This window comes from Chiloscyllium punctatum, chromosome 29 (genome assembly GCF_047496795.1).
Source record: "Chiloscyllium punctatum isolate Juve2018m chromosome 29, sChiPun1.3, whole genome shotgun sequence".
Taxonomy (NCBI): domain Eukaryota; kingdom Metazoa; phylum Chordata; class Chondrichthyes; order Orectolobiformes; family Hemiscylliidae; genus Chiloscyllium; species Chiloscyllium punctatum.
In genome coordinates, this window is record NC_092767.1 from 21,962,710 (window position 1) to 21,977,777 (window position 15,068).

Here is a 15,068-nt window from a genome sequence, read left to right on the forward strand (position 1 = left end):
CATTTCTCAGTCCTTTGAGTATCGGAGTTCTGACATCATATTGAACTTGTACAGGACATTGATGAGGCCTCTTCTGGATTAATGTGTGCAATTCTCATCGCCCTGTTATAGGAAGGATATTATTAAACTGGAGAGGGTTCAGTAAGGACTTACCAAGATGTTGTCAGGAATGGAGGGCTTGAGATATAGTAATGGGCTGCTGCATTGGAGGGTGAGGGGTGACCTTATTGATCTTTGAAAAACTATAAGGTGAATGACAGGGGTATTTTCCCTAGGGTAGGGGAGTTCAAACCTGGCGGGTATATTTTGAAGATGAGAGGGCAAAGATTTCAAAAGGGCTTGAGGGGCAAAGGTTTTAGGTGTTTATGTGTGGAATGAACTACCAGAGGAAGTGGTGGATGCAGATGCAGTTTCAATGTTGAAAATACCTTTGGATAAGTTAATGAATAGGAAAGGTTTAGAGGGATATGGGCCAAGTGCAGGCAGTTGGGAATAGTTTAGTTTTGGAACATGGTCAGTGTGGTCTGATTGGTCCGAAGGGTCTGCCTCCGTGCTGGATGGCTCTATGACTCCATGACATTATGGTACACAGTCAAAAGACAAGATAGTCTCTGCACATGCTCACTTTGTCCTCCAGAGCAGAGGCTGGGACACAGCAAGGGGAAGGATGGAGATACTGAGGGGCTTTTATATGCAGTGGGTGTGAAATAGAGAAACTACAGAGGGGCAGTTCAGGGGAGATGAAGCAGCACAGGGAAGGGCAAATGGACAGGGGTCATGGAGGGGGACAGGGGCTAAATTTGCGATGGGTGGGATTTGGACATTCAATATTGGACATTCAATATTGGACATATTGAATTGGACATTCAATATGTCCAATATTGAAGGGGGTGCAGTTTCAGGACTGAATAACAGAAATAGGGAAGGAAAGAAAGAGAAAGAAAGATAGAGAAAATGACAGAAGAAGAAAGAGCAAGAGAGTGAAAAAGATTATAGATAAAGGTGGGAAGCAGAGGCAGGGGAGAAAAAATACAAAAGAAGAGGCTATCAGTAACAGAGACAGTGAGAGAGAGAGAGGGAGGCAGAAAGATAGTGTGATCGAGAAAAGTTGAGAGGAAAAGAGAGATGTAGAGTGTACAGAGAACAAGAGACAGAGGCAAAGAGAGAGACCGAGAGAGAGAAAAGAGGAAAAATCAGACAGATGCAAACAGGTGATAAGGAATGCTATGGTGAGATTAAAGAGGTGATATTCCAAATTCTGATTGGTCTAAGCTCTCTCAGTGGTCTCTCACACTCCATTTTTCCCATTTAGGACAGACTCTGTTCCAGGGGCTTGCTTTTGAGATTCAAACATCCGTGCACTTTCACACACAGAGACAGACAGAAACACACCGATACTCACCCCCTGCTCAGTGCACACGGTGAAAGGGACAATGGCTGCCAGAACCTGTTTGAAATATCCACAAGTCTCTCATTCAAAGTGCCCTCTCTGCCAAAGTCCAGCTCATTCAGTCAGCTCCCAGCTCTCTCCAGGCATACCTCCCCCAGGGATGGAGCACAGCCAGAATCATCTCAGTGGGATTACAGGGAGGGAGGGAGGGAGGAGGTGTGAGAGAAGGCAGCAGGGAAATAGTTTCATCCAGTCTGCCTTTGTCTGCTCCTGCTTTGCATCTTATTATCTTGGAATAAAAACCAAATATATTTTCAAACTGATCAAATTCCTTTGTCTTTGTGGTTTCCTATTGATCAATGTTAAAATTCTCAATTTGCGATTGCCAAGAATCTAACCCAGGTCACCTGCTTGGGAAACAGCTCCATTAACCACGATAGCACCATCACCGTGTACTTTACCACAACACAGTCCCCAAACATAGTTAAAACGACCTTTATCATGACAAATTAAACAGAGGTAATGTTGATTCACTAAAGGGGATGTTAGGTCAGGTGACAATAAATAATATGAAAAGGTAGATTTGTCAGAGCATCTGAAATCGGGGAGGGAGCTGGCTCATTGGGCAGGTGCAGGGTGGGAGTTCCGAAATCCCTCTGGTTGGGTTTGGATTCCCCCGGCAATGCATCAGCTGGTTCGTAGAAAGGAACAAATAAAGAAACAGAATGATATCAGAGAAATAGTTTAGTCCAGCCTGCCTTTGTCTCTGCCTACTCTGCACTTTACTGTCTTGGAATGAAAGTCACATGTTTTCACAAACTGATCAAATTCCTTTTCTCTTTGGGATTTCCTGTTGATCAATGTGAAAGTGTCAACGTGTGATTGCCAGGAATCAAAGTGAGGAATTGAATGAAAACAAAGTAAATTACTGTTGAAAATAAATGTGCAATCAGAAGGCAAGGAATCCTTACAGTATGTTCTTTCCTCTTTCTGACAGGAAACTCCTGATGTGTTTTAATTTGCCCAGATGTGTAGCTCAGAGAATTCAGTGAGGAAGAGTGGACAGGAGCCTGTCGTTGTATTTCCCTCTCTGGCCTGCAGTGAACGATTACACCTTCCTCCACATCATTTATTTTTCTAACCTCTTCACTCACTGAGAATGGATTACTTGGAATGAATGTAGCTTTTGTGTATATTTGGTTTTGCTTTTGTTGTCCCACTTCCTACTAATTGTTGCTCATTACTAACAGCACTTTACACTAGCTTTACACCTCCAGTCTCTTTCATTTTGCAATAGTAGGGCCATGGAAAACCCTGTCTGCAACAGTAGTGTACTCACCACCATCGAGGACTGAAGGACCTGTCCTGTGCTGTATTGTTCTGTGTTCTATGTTTAGTGTGAGGAATTGAATGGAAACAAAGTATGTTATTGTTGAAAATAAAGGTGCAATCAAAAGACACAGAGTGCTGACATGATGTTATTTCCTCTTTTAAACTTCTCATGTATTTTGTTAGTTTGCCCAGATGTGTGGGTCAGAGAATTCAGTGAGGACAGGGGCCTGTCGTTGCATTTCCCTCTCTGGCCTGCAGTGAAAGATTACATTCCAGCCTCAGGTAACTGTCTGTGTGGGGTTTGCACATTCTCCCTGTGTCTGCGTGGGTTCCATCAGGGTGCTTCAGTTTCCTCCCACAATCCAAAGATGTGCGGGTCAGGTGAATTGGTAATGCTAAATTGCCAATAGTGTAAGGTGCATTAGTCAGCGGTAAATATAGGGGAATGGGTCTGGGTGGGTTACACTTCAGAGGGTCAGTATGGACTGGTTGGGCCAAATGGCCTTCTTCCATACTCTGAGCAATCTAATCTCATCTCATCTAACACTCACCTTCCTCCATATCATTTATTTTTCTACCCACTTCACTCACTGAGAACAGATTACTTGACATGAATGTCGCTTTTGTGCATATCTAATTCATCTTTTGATTTTTTTTTTGTTGTCCCACTTCCTACTAATTGTTGCTGATTACTAACAGCACTTTACACTGGATTTACCCCTCCAGTCTCTGTCATTTTGCCCCTCAGATGGAGTCAGTCCTTGCCCATGAGGAAAGGAGTGTTATCATGTTGCTGCTCCTCCTTCTCCTTTCGGTCCATTCCTCACGTGGACTCCTCGTTCCATTATCTGCTGCATCCAACGTTGGCTCTGAGTTACTTGGATTGATTCACCAATTCAATTATTGTTCTAACTGGATATGTCACGGCATACTTTAACTGGTCTCTGAAATGTTTCTGTGTCACCACATAAATAAGGGCATTTGTGCAGCAACTTAAGTTCCTCAGCATATATCCAATCTGAGCAAAGAGACCAAGAGAAACATCATCCAAGGAATAACCGGCATTAAAGAAATATAAAATATGCAACAACCAGAGAAGTATGAAGCTGGCAGATATGGCAAAGAGTAAAATCACAGAATTCTTCCTGCTCTCTACCTCTGGATCATTCTCTGTTTTTCTCTGACCTCTCAGTTCCTTCCGCACCTTCATGGCCTCGAAGATATGTCTGACAGTCAGAATGTTGATAAAGAGAATAAAAGTGAATGGGAACATTGGTGTTAAAAAGGTCTCAAAATATTTAAAACTTGTCCACCGAGGGTCATGAATATAACTGTACGTGCCATAACAGAGAAATGGTACATTGTTGATCATTTTTCCAGGTCTATACACAAAGGCATTTGGAATGTTTTTTAAACAAAAGAAGATGCAGATTGTTGCTAGAACCCTGGTTGCAGTTTTCCCTGTGCAATACTTAGTTTTCATCTCATGTAAACAAATGGCAACAAATCGATCAAAGGAAAAAGCAATGGTGAACCACGCAGAACAATCAATGCTCCAGCGGCTGAGGGCATAGAGAACACCACAAACAGGAGTGATTTGCAGGAAACACAGTGGATAATAATAACGTCGAAATCGGTGAAGGATGATGTAGAAAACAATGAACAATAGATCTGATGTTGTCATGGCCACCAGATAGCGAGTGCTGCACACAGAAAGACCACATTTGCCCCGAGCTAAGATTACAATCACCACTAGACTAACTGTAAGAGAAAGGAAAAAAGGATGTAAAGTTAATAATCAAAGATTGTCTGTGCCTGAGCCCAGACTGTAAGTAATGATACAAAGATAATTGTTGTTCCATGTCATATGAACCACAGCAACAAACTCTCTCCAAATGAATCATTTGCATTTTTAAAGGACATAGGGAAGAACATGAGCAGCAGATTACTCACAGAAACACAGTCACATCCTCAAGGTGGTTTTGGGTCAGCAGCAGTCGATTTCACCTGCTTTCCAGGTTACTCTAACTGGCTGGCATTTCTCATAAGCCCATAGAATCCACACAAAGACACCTGGGATCAGCAAAACACAGAATAGCAGGCACCTAATGTGGACATTGATCGCAAAATTACTGTATTGGGTTTTGGAGTCTCCACAGTTTAGTTTTCCTTCAGAATTCTATATGCCCACTGTATGAACTACAGGACAGGGTATTTAATCAGTCCACAGTATCCCAGAATGAATGGCCTCTACAATATGGATGAATAAATGATAGGGCATTGAATCCGTCCCTCGTGAACATCCTGACAATCTGAACCATGAAGATATTCAGTAGTAAATCCAATCACCATGTCCCAGGTTGGATACTCATCACAATCAGAAAGCCTTCAACATTTGACCCGACCTCCCTCATCTGTATAGGATGGCACAGCACAGTCCTCAGCAAAAAAATCTGAATCCCCACAACATTGGTCATGGTATCGCTCTGGTTTAGAAAGCAGATGCTTTATCTGGGATGAAGCAAAGCTTCCTGCCTGATGTCCAGGCTCATGCTCCAAAGCTCCTCTCCTCATCCCTCTCCTTGTGAATGGAGATTCCCCCTCTCAGATTGGGAGCACACACTGGGGTGAGAAAACCCCACAGGTTACCCAGCATTCTCCATGGAGATCACTAGAATTGTACCACAGCTTTGCACTGCAGCCTAATAAATATTGATTGAAATTGATAGCCAAAGACAAAATAACAATCCCAAATGAACGCACCTTCATACAGACCATTATTGATGTGGAACATCAAAGGATGACAGCAATGAAGGTCAACGTGGGAAACATCCTGTTGGATGAAGTTGTTTGATCTCTGTGGGAGTGCAGCTGCCTTAATACTCCAGATCTTAGTGTTTGTCCTATTAGACACTGTACCACGGCATTGTGCATCATTTTACAAATTACACACTCACACGTCTTTTTGACAATTCAGTAACTCAACAATACACATCATAATTGGAACCCTGTTCTCAACACCCCTACCAGTGATCTGTCCTCATAAATATCACGCCTCCACACATCCACTGACTGATGAAAACACACAAGATGGACAAACTCATCCGTGCTCACCATCAGTTATCACTCCGAATGACCTGAGTTAATAGAGTGTGGTGCTAGAAAAAGTACAGCAGGTCAGGCAGCATCCCAGGAGCAAGAGAGTCGATGTTTTGGGCACAACTCTCCCCACCTGCCCACGATGATATGGCACTGCCCTCACACAAATAAAATCTGAATCTATGCAACATTGGTCATTGAAACTGCTCTGAAGAAGTGTCCTGCCTGAAACCTTCACCATCTTGGTCCTTGGATGTTGCCTGACCTGCTGTGCCTTTTCCAGCACCACACTCTATTAGCATGTCCCCATAGTTTCCTCATTCCTAATGACCTGCTGCACCCACCCATTGCCCTGTTGTATCTGGGCTCCCATTTGGAGTGAGCTGCCTGAACAAGATCCACCAACACAATCCCTTTCCTTCAAGGAATGGGAAACACCAGGTGTCACTGAGAGGTGGGTTGTTACAAAACCCATCTGACCAATAGCAGGCTGTGCACTACCACAGAGAGAGGGTGGTCTTCCGAAACCCTTTCTAGACCAGCCAGAGCTGGTGTTCAGCCAAACCCCATCAATGTGGCCTCAGTGTAAACCCATTCTGCACAGTATAGGGAAACACACAATGCTGCACATTACTGAGGAGCCCCCGAACTGACAAACTATTCACTTTAAACTCAGTCAGTGAGGACACTATTGTCTGACAGTGGGATTTGCCTTACTAAATGGAAATATAATAGTTATCAGTTGTCTATAGAAATAAGGATGATTCAATGCAGAGGTTTATATAAGTTAAGTTGTTCCAAGACTTACCAGGAACACCAGTGACAGCGAGGATGGTCTCGTACACTCTGTCGATCCTTTCCCTGAGAAGATGCATTTGGTTGTTTGTGACACAACCTGCTGCTGGCTATGTGTCAGAATTGGAGAATTCTCTCAAAGTTGAAGCTGACACAGTTCCAGAGACTTTATTTTATATTGTGTGGTATCTCCACTGGGAAACTGTGATTACATCTTCAACTGTTTTATTATCATTTTGAACAAACAAGTTACGACAACAGGTTTATTTTAATGATGTGATAGCATTGAGATTTATGTCTGTATTTGAATACCCCAAAGAATTCATTAATCTGATCCTATTAGATCTCAAATGTTAGTTCCAGTTTGTCTTCAAGTAACAATACTTGCAATATTTCACTCACTATCAATCCCATCAATATCTCAATATCTTTTGATATTCTTTTCAGTGATGACCTTCATTCTGCTGAGGTTATTCAGTCATTCAATACCTCATGTTGGAGAGCTCCTTGAGAGCTGTTCTACTGCACACTGTTAGCCCACTGCTTTCCTCGGTCATTCAGTTATGCGACTGAGTTGGGAAATTCTCTCTGTGAGTGAGCATTCTAATACTGAACCTGAAGCTGATACCGACCACACCTACATCTGGAACTTCCGATAGGTTACATTTTCTCAAAACAAACACAAAAATAATCAGAACTTTCAATTCAAAATCAGGGAATGATGGCATCATACAGGACAGAGATGGTTCTTCACTCAATCGAGTTGGTATCTCTAAAACCACACTCAAAGCTACACAGGGCTGGAAAATAGAAGCCTTCAACAATGAGATAACGAGAATCCAGAGACAGGATGTTCCTGTTAGGGTGAAAGGCAAGGCTGGTAGGTGTGGGTAAATGCTAGATGACTGGAGAAATTGAGATTTTGGTCAAGAAAAAGAAAGAGGTTGATGTCAGGTTTGGACAGCAGAGATCAAGTGAATCGTGAGAAGGCATATACTTAAGGCATATACTTAAGAGGGAAATCAGGAGGGCCGAAAGGGGCCATGAGACAGCATTGGCAAATAAGGTTCAGGAGAATCCAAAGGGATTCTATAAATACATGAAGGACAACAGAGTAAATGGGGGAGAATAGGGCCCCTCAAAGATCAGTAAGGCAGCCTATGTGTGCCCACAGGAGATTGGGGAGATACTAAACAAATATTTTGCATCATTGTTTACTGTGGAGAAGGACATGGAAGATATAGAATGTGGGGAAAGAGATGGTGACATCTTGAAAAATGTTCAGATTACAGAGGAGGAGGTGCTGGACATCTTAAGATGCATAGAGGTGGTTAAATCCCCAGGATGTGATCAGGTGTACCCGAGAACTCTGTGGGAAGCTAGTGAAGTGATTGCTGGGCCCCGTGCTGAGATATTTGTATCATCGATAGTCACAGGTGAGTTACCGGAAAACTGAGGCTTGGCTAATGTAGTGGCACTATTTAAGAAAGATGGGAAGGAAAAGCCAGGGAACTATAGACTGGTGAGCCCGATCAGTGGTGGGCAGGTTGTTGGAGGGAATCCTAAGGGACAGGATGTACATGTATTTGGAAAGAAAGGACTCTTTAGGACAGTCAGCATGGCTTTGTGCCTATGAAGAGGATTGATGAGGGCAGAGCAGTGGCTGTGATCTACATGGACTTCAGTAAGGCATTCGACAAGGTTCCTCACGGTGGGCTGGTTAGCAAGGTTATATCTCATGGAATTCAGGGAACACCAGCCATTTGGATACAGTACTAGCTCAACGATAGAAGACAGAGGGTGGTGGTGGAGGGTTGTTTTTCTGACTGGAAGCTTGTGATCAGTGAAGTGCCGCTGGTGCTGTGTCCTTTGCTTTTCATCATTTATATAAATGATTTAGATGTGAACACAGGACGTATAGTTTGCAAGTCTGCAGATGACATCAAAATTGGAGGTTACTTCAGAATACACAGAATCTTGTTCAGATGGGTCAATGGGCCAAGGAGTGACAGATGGAGTTTAAGTTAGATAAATGTGAGGTGCTACATTTAGGAAAGACAAATCAGAGCACGACTTATGCACTCTTGGTAAGGTCTTGGGGAGTATTGCTGAACAAAGAGACCTTAGAGTGCAGTTCCTTGAAAGTGGAGTCGCATGTAGATAGGATAGTGAAGAAGGTGTTTGGTATGCTTTCCTTTATTGGTCAGAGTATTGAGTATCGTAGTTGGGAGGTCATGTTACGGCTGTACATGACATTGGTTAGGCCACTTTTGGAATACTGTGTGCAAATCTGGTCTCCCTCCTATCGGAAGGATGTTGGGAAACTTGAAAGGATTCAGAAAAGATTTACAAGGATGTTGCCAGGGTTGGAGGACTTGAGCTACAGGGAGAGGCTGAATAGGCTGAGGTTGTTTTCCCTGGAGCTTGGAGGTTGAGGGGTGACCTTATAGAGGCTTATAAAATTATGAGGGGCATGGATAGGATAAAAAGACAAGGATTTTTCCTGGGTTTGGAGGAGAAATTTTAAAGAGACCTTTACGCAGAGGGTGGTGCGTGTATGGAATGAGCTGCCAGAGGAAGTGGTGGAAGCTGGTACAATTGCAACATTTAAAAGGCTTAAAAATGTTTTGCTGGAAAAGCGCAGCAGGTCAGGCAGCATCAAAGGAGAAGGAGAATCGACGTTTCGGGCAGAAGCCCTTCTTCAGGAATTCCTGAAGAAGGGCTTATGCCTGAAACGTCAATTCTCCTTCTCCTTTGATGCTGCCTGACCTGCTGCGCTTTTCCAGCAACACATTTTCAAGCTCTGATCCCCAGCATCAGCAGTCCTCACTTTCTCCAACATTTAAAAGGCATCTGGATGGCGATATGAACAGTAAGAGTTTGGAGGGATACAGGCCAAGTGCAGGCAAATGAGACGAGATTATTGAGGCTATCTGGATGAGATGGACCGAAGGGTCTCCTTCTGTGTTGGACATCTTTCTGATTCTCTTTCTCTCTCTGTCACATACACACACACGCACGCACACACACACACACACACACATACACACACACACACACGCACACACACACACACACAATATACATGACACACATGTAAATAATGTTTCTGCCTTTCTATGTAATAACTTGCTTTCCATGGGAAAACAACTCACTCTGCTCATCGATAGGTCCTTCAGACTTGGGACTCAGTGAATTCACAAACCGATCTCAAATGGGGTAATGTCACAACAGTTCAGATAAGATTCAAGTTCATGGAGTTAACAGCCCTCACTCAGTCTGTCTGAATTCTGATTTTCAAGGGACCAAATACAGACAAAATAATATTACACTCCATGAGAAATAATAAAATTTAAACATTTATTTCATAATTGGGACAAAAATGTCAAGTTTGATTCTGAATCAGCCAGGAGGCCAGCCATTGAACTGGCTCATATTCAGATACTTCCCAACTCTTATTGTGGACCTGGGTCAAATCCTATCAATGACAGATGTCAGAAATTCACTTTAATAATCATGTGGAATTACGACTCTAATGGTGACCTCAAAACCCTTATCAATTGTTGTTAACACTCATCTGGTTCTCTAATGCCCTTCAGGGATTAGGGCTGTCCTTGTCTTGTTTGGGCTACATGTGACTCCATACCCACAGCAATTGGTGCGGTGGGTGGAGGTCAGCCATCTAAGCTCCAGGCCCTCACAACAGGAGGTCTTCAAGATTGTGTCCTAGCCCTAACTATCTTTAGTGACTGTATAACTGACCTTCCCTCAGGCAGAATGTCATGAGTCCGAGGGTTCGCTAATACTCACACAATGTTCAGCAGCATTCTTCCCTCCTCAGATACTGAAGCACTCCATGTGGCTCTGCAGCAAGATCCTGGCAACTTCAGCTCCTCGGAAACGGTGTTAGGGAAGTGGAGCCGGAGGTGAATGAACTTCGGATCATTCGGGAGGCTGAGAGAGTAATTGAGAGGAGTTACAGGGAAGTAGTCACACCGCAATCAGGTACAGGGGAAAGGTAGATGGATAACAGTCAGGAGACAGAAAGGGAACCGGCAGATAGTGCAGGGACCCCCCGTGGCCGTTCCCCTCAATAACAAATATAATGTTATGGATACTGTTGTGGGGGGGACGATTTACCAGGGGTAAGCCATGGGGTACAGATATCAGGCAGAGAATCTGTCCCTGTTGCTCAGAAGGGAAGGGGAAAGCAGAGACAGAAATGATTGTTTCAGGTTCTGGGGTTTAGGTGTTTCAGTAGGAACAGAGAAGATGAGCAGAGCATGAGTCATTGGGGACTCCATAGTTCGGGGGACAGATAGAAGGTTCTATGGGAACGAGAGAGACTCACGATTGATGTTTTGCCTCCCAGGTCCCAGTGTTCATGATATCTCTGATCGTGTTTTCGGGATCCTTAAGGGGGAGTGCGAGCAGCCCCAAGTTGTATTCCACATAGGCACCAACGACATAGGTAGGAAATGGGATGGGGATTTAAGGCAGAAATTCAGGGAGTTAGGGTGGAAGCTAAGTGCTACAACAAACAGAGATGTTAGGTCAGGTTTGTTACCCATGTCACATGCTCACAAGGCAAGGAATAGGGAGACAGAGCAGTGGCTACAGGGATGTTATAGGATGGAGGTTTCAGATACCTGGATAATTGGGGGAGGTGGGACATCTACAAAACAGCATGGTCTACACCTGAACCAGAGGAGATCCAATATCCTTGGGGTGCAATTTGCTTTTGTGCTTCATGAATGTTTAAGCTAATACAGAAAGGGATGAGAACCTGAATTGTAGCTCCAGTCGAAAGGAGGTGGAGAGTAGTGAGATCATAAATAAGGTTTCAAGGTTGTAGGAGTGTCTTGGCAGGCAGGAAGGTGGTGTGAAGTGTGTCTACTTCAATACCAGGAGCATCCAGAATAAGGTGGGTGAAGTTGCAGCATGGGTTGGTACCTGGGACTTCAATGTTGTGGTCATTTCAGAGACATGGATCGAGCAGGGACAGAAATGATTGTTTCAGGTTCTGGGGTTTAGGTGTTTCAGTAGGAACAGAGAAGATGATAAAAGAGGGGGAAGTGGGACATTGTTAGACAAGGACAGTGTTATGGTGACAGAAAGGACGTTTGATAAGGACTAGTCTACTGGAGGTAGAATGGGCTGAGGTTAGAAACAGGAAAGGAGAGATCATCCTGTCGGGAGTTTTGTATAGGCTTCCAAAAATTTCCAGAAATATAGAGGAAAGGATTGCAAAGATGATTCTGGATAGGAGAGAAAGTAATAGGGTAGTGGCTATGGGGGTTGAAAATGTGTTGCTGGAAAAGTGCAGGAGGTCAGTCAGCATCCACGGAACAGGAGAATCGATGTTTCGGGCTTATGCCCGAAACGTCGATTCTCCTGTTCCTTGGATGCTGCCTGACCTGCTGCGCTTTTCCTGCAACACATTTTCAGCTCTGATCTCCAGCATCTGCAGTCCTCACTTTCTTCTAGTGGCTATGGGGCCTTTAACTTTCCAAATATTGACTGGAAATGCATACTTTAGATTTGTCAGTTTTTGTCCAATGTGTACAGGAGCGTTTGCTGAAACAGTATGCAGACAGGCTGACAAGGTGCAAGGCCACATTGGATTTGGTACTGGGTAATGAACCAGGCTTGATGTTAGATTTAGAGGTAGGTGAGCACTTTGGTGATAGTGACCACAATTCAGTTACATTCACTTCAGTGATGGAAGTGGAAAAGTATATCCTGCCGGGCAAGGGATGTAGTTGGGGGAAAGGCAATTATGATGCGATTAGGCAAGAGTTAAGATGCATAGGATGGGAAGGAAACTGCAGGGGATGGGCACAATTGAAATGTGGAGCTTGTTCAAGGATCAGCTACTGTATGTCCTTGATCAGTATGTACCTGTCAGGCAGGGAGGGAGTGGTTAAGCGAGGGAACCATGGTTTACTAAAGAAGATGAATCTCTTGTCAAAGAGAAGAAGAAGGCTTAAGATGAGACGTGAAGGCTCAATTAGGGTCCTTGAGATTTACAAGTCAACCAGTAAGGAGCTAAAGAGAGAGCTAAGAAGAGCCAGGAGGGAACATGAGAAGTCTTTGGCAGGGAGGATCAAGGAAACCCTAAAGCTTTTGAGAGTTATGTCAGGAATAAAAGAATGACTCGAGAAAGATTAGGACCAGTCAAGGACAGTAATGGGAATTTGTGCGTGGAGTCCGAGGAGATAGGAGAGGTAAAAAATGAATATTTTTCATCAGTATTCAGACAGGAAAAAGGCAATGTTGTCGAGGAGAATACTGAGATACAGACTATTAGACAAGACAGGATTGAGGTTCATAAGGAGGAAGTGTTCCCAATTCTGGAAAGTGCAAAAATAGATACGACCACTGGGTCACATGGGATATATCTGAGGACTCTCTGGGAAACCAGGAAGGAGATTGCAGTGCCTTTGGTTTTGACCTTTATGTCATCATTTTTTTCAGGAATAGTGCCAGAAGACTGGATGGGAGTAAATGTTGTTCCCTTGTTCAAGAAGGGGATTAGAGACAACCTTGGTAATTATAGGCCACTAAGACTTACTTCAATTGTGGGAAAAGTGTTGGCAAAGATTATAAGAGTTAGGATTTAGAATCATCCAGAAAGGACAAAGTTGATGAGGGATAGTCAACATGGTTTTGTGAAGGGTAGGTTGTGCCGCACTAACCTACTTGAGTTCTTTGAGAAGGTGACCAAACAGGTGGATGAGGGTAAGGTGGTCGATGCGGTATATATGGATTTCAGTCAGGCGTTTGATAAGGATCTCCACGGTAGGATATTGCACTAAATACAGAGGCATGGGTTTGAGGGTGATTTAGCGGTTTGGATCAGAAATTCACTAGCTGTAAGAAGACAGAGGGTGGTGGTTGATGGGAAATATTTATCCTGGAGTTCAGTGACTAGTGGTGTACCGCAAGGATCTGTTTTGGGGCTACTGCTATTTGTCATTTAAATAAATGACATGGATGAGTGTGTAGTACGATGGGTTCATTAAATTTGTGGATAACATTAAAGTCGATGAAGTTTTGAACAGTGTTGAAGGACGCTGCAGGTTACAAATGGACATAGATATGCTGCAGAGCTGGGCTAAGTGGTGGCAAATGGAGTTTAATACAGAAAAGTGTGAGGTGATTGACTTTGGAAGGTGCAACAGGTATACAGAGTACTGGATTAATGGGAAGATTCATTGAACAGATTCTAGATGAGCCGAGACATCTCGGTGTCCATGTACATAGATCCCTGAAAGTTGCCACCCAGGCTGATAAGTTGTTAAGAAGACATACAGTGCATTAGCTTTTATTGGGAGAGGGATTGAGTTTTGGAGCCATGTTGCAGCTGTAGAAAACTCTGGTGCGGCCGCACTTGGAGTATTGCGTACAGTTCTGGTCACCGCATTGTAGGAAGGGTGTGGAAGCATTGGAAAGGATGTAGCGGAGATTTCCCAGGATGTTGCCTGGTATGGAGAGAAGGTCTTGTGAGGAAAGGCTGAGGGACTTGAGGCTGTTTTTGTTACAGAGAAGAAGGTTGAGAGATGACTTAATACAGACATACAAGATGATCAGTGGATCAGATAAAAGAAGTTACTGCAGATGCTGGAATCTGAAACCAAAAGAGAAAATGCTGGAAAATCTCAGCAGGTCTGGCAGCATCTGTAAGGAGAGAAAAGAGCTGACGTTTCGAGTCTATCTGAGTCAGGCCTGCTGAGTTTCTCCAACATTTTCTCTTTTATGATGAAGTAACCAGTTTGATTGGCAGCACATCTACAAACATTCAGTCTATCCAACACGTAGACAGCACCTTCAACATCCATGACCATTACCTTCCTAAAGACAAAGGTAGGAGATGCATGAGAACACCATGACCTGCATGTTCCCTTCCAAGCCACTCACCATCCTGTCTTGGATCTATATTCCTTTAGTAAAGTCCCATCCGACCATAGGGCTGATCTCTCTGAGACATGACGGGTCGTGTGTTTAACCTGGATCACCATGCCTCAGGGAAGTGGGGGGTTGAGAAGTGGGACTTTTATTGGGATCCCAACCAGCATGGTTTGGAGGAGCTGGTATTGGTCTGGGGGGTGGGCAAGGTTAAAAATCACACAACACCAGGTTGTAGTCCAACAGGTTTATTTGGAAGCACTAGCTTTTGAAGCACTGATGAAGAAGCAGCACTTCAAAAGCTAGTGCTTCCAAATAAACTGTTGGACTATAACCTGGTGTTGTGTGATTTTTAACTTCAACCAGTGTGGGAATTGAACCTGTGCTATTAATGTAGAACATTGAACAGGAAAGCACAGGACAGGCCCTTCAGCCCTCAATGTTGTGCTGATCGTTTATGCTCCTCGAAGATCAAAGGAACCTCCATACCTGTCATTGTTCCACCTTCCAAGTACTTATCCAATAGTCGTTTAAATGTCCCTCA